Source organism: Chenopodium quinoa, unplaced genomic scaffold (assembly GCF_001683475.1).
Source record: "Chenopodium quinoa cultivar QQ74 unplaced genomic scaffold, ASM168347v1, whole genome shotgun sequence".
Classification (NCBI taxonomy): Eukaryota; Viridiplantae; Streptophyta; class Magnoliopsida; order Caryophyllales; family Amaranthaceae; genus Chenopodium; species Chenopodium quinoa.
Window position 1 is genome coordinate 1,402,493 of NW_018742329.1, and position 5,994 is coordinate 1,408,486.

The following is a 5,994-nucleotide window of genomic DNA, read 5'->3' on the forward strand; positions in this document are numbered from 1 at the left end:
AAGACTACAATATCAAGTAATAAAAAAATGCTCAGATCCCTTTAAGTTGGAGAATGGGTTACTATGCCGAACTTACAAAGTATAAAAAAAAGTTATTGTTTAGTTTAGTTTAGTTTAGCTTATTATCAATTGTGGGTAAAATATCTGCTTCCTTTGTCATGTTTATTTTTTTTCACGTACTACCGATCCATTTCTTTTTATTTGCAACGTTTACTATAAAAGGAAACTCACATTATTAGATGCATGCAACAAATTTTATTTTTCAAATGTCATTTATCTCTATCTCTTTCCTCATCACATACATTCTTACTAGACTCTCACCTTATAAAACTTACAAACACTCTTTGCCATAATATAACCACCTATTTGGCTATTTCATTCACAAATGATATCAAATATGCATTATTTATTATTTAAGCTAGTGTTTTGCTTATAGAAAGTTGTTGGGAAAAGCTACAAAACTTACTAATCTACTTAGAACATATTATGTTTATCTTATGGTGTATTTTATCACAAATTCTTATATTGCCTAGTCACATGGTGTGACCACTATACACAATCACATATTATGTTTATCTTATGGTGTATTTTATCACCAATTCTTATATGTGACTAGACACATGGTGTGACCACTATACATAATCACATACTTCCTCCTTTCTTTATTACTTGACCCGCTTTGACTTTACACTATTCACCACCCCTCCTTTGACCGTCTTTTGTGAATAATATGTAAGGAAAAATATATTCATGTATGATCTTTTTGGATTCGTTTCAATAAGTACTATCATAATATATAACTTCTATAATTTTTACTTATGGAGAATTTAAGTTATTGATCGTTAAAGTTTTGCATTGGCAAGCGTAATAAAAGAAGCAGGTCAAGTAAAAAAGAACAGAGGAAGTATAAGACAATTAATTAAGTAATAGAGGGTCACGGTAGTGAGCAAATACGGTTACCTTAACATTTGTAAGTTACTTAAATGAGAAAAATGGGTTACTTTCTTAAATTAGTGGAATCTTTCATTGTTAAAAACTAAAGAATAGGGGTTACTCGAAAGATGAACAACTGGGGTTATTTATTTCTAAATCATTTTATTTTACTCGTATAATGAATTTGGGCTACTTTTATGAACAATATGGATTACTCTTATGATTAAATGAGGTTATTGATACATATAAATGAAGATTACTCTAAACCAATGTGGCCACACCATGTGGCTAGCAACATACAAAACTTACCTGTATTTTATATTTCACTCATATGAACTAATCTAACCTTATTATCAACTTCCAACATCTTGTTTTAAATGAAATTTAATAGGATACTAGTTTTGTGCCCGTGCGATGCCCGGGTTGTTAATCGATTTTTAAAATAAAATTTTTTATCTATATATTATATATACTATTTGAATTTTCCGCTCATGCATTAATAGTCACTTGATAGTCTTGTCCGTTTATGGGTATTAATAATGTTCAGCCAAAAAGAATGGTCATCGAGAACGGTTATATATAATCACATGTTTGTTTGATTTTTTTTTTTTTTTATTTTTTTCCTTTTGTACGTCACTGGATCCGTCATTTGTATAAAAAGATTGATATTTTTATTGAAAATAAAATTCTAAACCAAAATTTTTACTCTAAAATTACTTTTTCATCCTGATGAATATATCTAAATTTTATTGAAAATAAAACTCTAAAATACGGAGTAACTTTTTTATCCTATCGAGTCTATCCAACTTTTTATCCTATTTTACAAAAATATGTACAAATAAATCATATGTGTCATATTAAAGTTTTGTGCCCCTTGCGATGCCCGGGTTGTTTATTGAATTTTAAGATAAATTTTAATCTATATGTCAAATTTAAAAATATATCATTGATACAAAATTAGTAGAAATTGATGTGCTTTTGTGACGATTTTCTATCAAGTAGGCATGTAATTACTAATAATAATGTTGGTGGAAATGTTCGATTTAATACATTAAAAAAAAAACAAATTAGCAAAAACAAATTAAATAAAATAAATGTTCAAAGTCTGTTGGGTTGACCCGAATCCAAAACTTTGGGCAAGAGTTGAACACTTCTTGACTCGTAACTTGAAGTGACCCAATCCGAGATGACTCATGGCCCGATCCTAATTGACAGGTCTACATAGTAATAAAATTTTATTAGATTGTGAAGTATATTATTTTAACCAATTAGTATATATTATAAATGGATGTTTTACGCTTTGAACTACTTTCTTTGCTCCAAAAAATATTATGATATAAAAATAAATTTATATAATAATTTTTTAGAATTATAATCTAGTAATTTTTTTGAATAAAATTATTATTCAATTTGCACATCTAAAATATTGGTATTTTATTGAAAATAAAACTCTAAACTAACATTTTATCTTAAAATTCTATCCAAATAAAATTTTAAACTAACTTTTTTATCTTAGGAATTTCTATTTAAATCTATTCAACGTGGCGCAACACTTGGAAAAATTTTGGAATGCAAGTGTCGTTGTCTCTTGACCTGGCTAAAAGTTAAGCTTTAGATATTAGTTATATGTTGTGACTTTCAATGTTTTTGCCAAGAAAATATTTAGATAATTTTGCATCATCTAAAAAATTGTAATTTTCATACTCTGATTCACCACGCAAAAAAAATCATAGGATCTTGTTTGAATTGTCTCAATGTATATTTTATTAATATCCACTTTTTATAATTTTACAATGTTGATAATTAAAGATATTAAGCGTTAAAAACATGTATTGATAAGCATGATAATAAAAAGGTGTCTACTAAAAAAACGAACGCGGTATTAAACATTGCTAGGTTTTTATTAATACGGTGAGATGAGAATTAGTTTTCGTAAGACTAACTAGGCAGTTATTTTTCAAGGATTAAAACAGTTGAATATATTTTCTATAAAAAAAAAATTTTAAAAGAGAAATGATTTGTGGAATTTCCATCAAACCTGACCACCCAGAACTGATCCCCGAATCCGGATTAGCCCAAAGGGTGAACCAGGTGGAACACCAAAAAAAAAAAAAAAACAATTTCAAATTTATGGATATATATAAAAATATTTTTACTCGTTTACATGGATAATACCAAGTAGTTTTCTTACCAAATCTTTCATTTCATCTCAACCGTTGTATGTTTCTTATGCCAAGCGACATCATGCAAATACACAATCCTATAAATACCCTTATTCTAAACTTGCTAGAGGAGATACAACTATACATACAATTTCACCAACTATTCAAAACCTACTTTCATAACCATTCAACAGTTCTTTCAACCCTAGCCTAATCCCCTTAGAAAAATGGCCAATGGTCTTGAAAATTATCGTTGGGGGTGGCGTTCGTGGGTTACATTTTTAACAATGGTTGTCATAATTTTGGTTTCACCGTTGATCATTAAGCCAGACATGCCTCCCCTCCTCTTGCTGCTCACTATGATGCCTTTAGGGTTTGTGATTGTGTTGATTGCGTGTGATTATCATTATCATACGGTTGTGCTACCGGAGCTTGAACGATTTAAGCGGCAGTATCAAGACTAGTACTATGTCATTGCAAGGGTGGTTGTTGTTGTGCTTTGCCATTACATATTATCTACATTTTAATTATATATGAAGATTTTGCTTCATTGGTAGGGTATTTGTACTATAATGTTTGTAGTATATGATATGTTTCCTACATGTTGTAATGTCTTCAAAGTTTATTTGAATAAAGCAAAGCACTAGTATAATTATTTTTATTTTCTATTGGGTTCTTGGTTTCTTTCATTAATTTTTCTCCAATTATGTAAAGGTTCATTGTTTCTTTCTATAATTTTTGTTGATTTTACCTTGTTAAACAATTTTAGGTTTCTTTACCTTATTCGAAAGAATTCGATAATCGTTGGTTGATATGGATGAATTGCTTCTTTGGCTGATTAAAATTTAAAGTATTCTTTGTTGTAGAAGGTTATTTAAAGAAAATAGTTCTATGAACATACAGTTTATCATACATCTTCAATGGATAAATGATAATGGTGATTCATGATAATTTTTTTAATTTTATTAGATTTCTGCTTTGAATGGGGACTCATTCGTGGTTTTTATTAGATTGCGTTAAATTTTTTTGTTGTTGTTTTTACCTTAATTTTTCTCATAAGAATAATGCTATTGTCAATGTGTAATTTCAAATATGAAGTATATAAAATTTCTAGAAATTATTAATTAATTATATGTCCAGGTTCTTTTTCAGCTATAAAATGTAATTATTGATTTTCATTAGAATAATAGATATTGAAAACATTTTAATTGTTTTAATAGAATTTACCTCATTAAAATGTTAAAATTAAAAATAGAATATTTGAGAGTTAACAAATTGATATATACTTATATAATATCATTCAAGAAGTGGGTTTATCAACATATGATACCAAACGCTTAAGAATAGATATTAATCATTGATATATCATTTTGTTTATCCTTCTGTATTCATTAAGTTCAAATAGGTTTTTTCTTAAAAAAAAAAAAAGCTTAATAATTTGTTCCTAGCCACTATATAGTCTACAATATTCACTTATTATCTATAATCCATCTATTGGAAATTTTAATTTTTACATGTTCATGTCCAATTCTTCCTATATTGAAAATTACAAGAATTTTTACAAGAATTTGGTCTGTGTTCTGTCCTAATAATGAATGGTAAAGCATTCGGGAGAACTGAAAATCTATATACCAGGTTTCTTTTCTTTTATATAAGAAATATATTCTTGTAAGTTAAAACAAGAAAAGACTACTTTTTGAAGCTTTGAATTTTTCAAGAGTACAATAAATTAAAGGTGTTACATAAAAGTCGTGAGTAACTTCTTTTAAAGTGTATTGTATATTTAAAAAACTCGTAGTAAGATACAGAGTAAATATAATGCGTATCTAGCTATGATGAATCAGGTTAGTTGAGATTTAATGATTATAATTTATTTGTTGTTTCCGACATGGTAAAAATATATGTATTAAAAAGCACGAAATTATTAAAAAAAAAAAAAACATGTAAGAATTAAATAGCATACTACTTTATACTCCGCATATGACATGATCATTATATTGGTACATAATAAATAGTGTAGTAAGATACCAGGATTTCTATTTAATGTGTTTCGATGTATTTGAAAATTCCTTTATATTATACCTATTTAAGATGATGAATCAATATATTAAGATGGAAACATATTCATAAATTAGGAATTGTTGAGAAAATCAAAACAAAATTAAATCATAGAATAAATTAGAAATTTCATCTTTGATTTTGGTTGATCTATGCATGCATGTATGTGTAGATATAATCCAATTGATGACGAATTTGTTACGAACACAAATTCATTGCATTTGCATGCTTGGTTCCTGAGAGTCAAAATCTTAGGATAGTTCTATATTTTTAAGTCCGTAGAATAATTTAATTGAATTTACATTTATTTAAGAAAAAACTAAAAATAAAACATTAATTTGGTACGAACACAAATTCATTGCATTTGCATGCTTGGTTCCTGAGAGTCAAAATCTTAGGATAGTTCTATATTTTTACGTACGTAGAATAATTTGATTGAATTTACATTTATTTAAGAAAAAACTAAAAATAAAACATTATTAGATTTCGACTCAACTGGGGATTGAACCCAGAATCTCTGGTTTCGTAGACCAGCGCCTTATCCATTGGGCCATTGAGTCAACTTAATACTAATGCAGTAAACCGTAAAAATAATTACTGTAAGCTTTGACATTTGTCAACAGAGAAGTACAAAGGAAAAATAAACGGTTGTGCTAATAATGTTTAACAGTTATGCTTAGAAGCTTAGAACTTAGAAGCGCACGCAATGCGTGCATAATTTTCATGGTGGCAAATTCATACTCCATATAATTTACATTCTGTTGAGTCTAATTTAATAACATATAAAAGTCATTGCATAATCCCAATATATTAATTCCTTCAATAATCAATGTGTTAATAA

General features: G+C 27.7%; 1 non-coding gene across 1 annotated transcript; it reads right to left on the reverse strand.

The window, feature by feature from the left end:
- Positions 1 to 5,640: 5,640 nt before the first annotated feature.
- TRNAR-ACG lies at positions 5,641 to 5,713 on the reverse strand. The gene has a single exon. It is a non-coding gene; the product is annotated as a tRNA-Arg (tRNA).
- Positions 5,714 to 5,994: the final 281 nt, after the last annotated feature.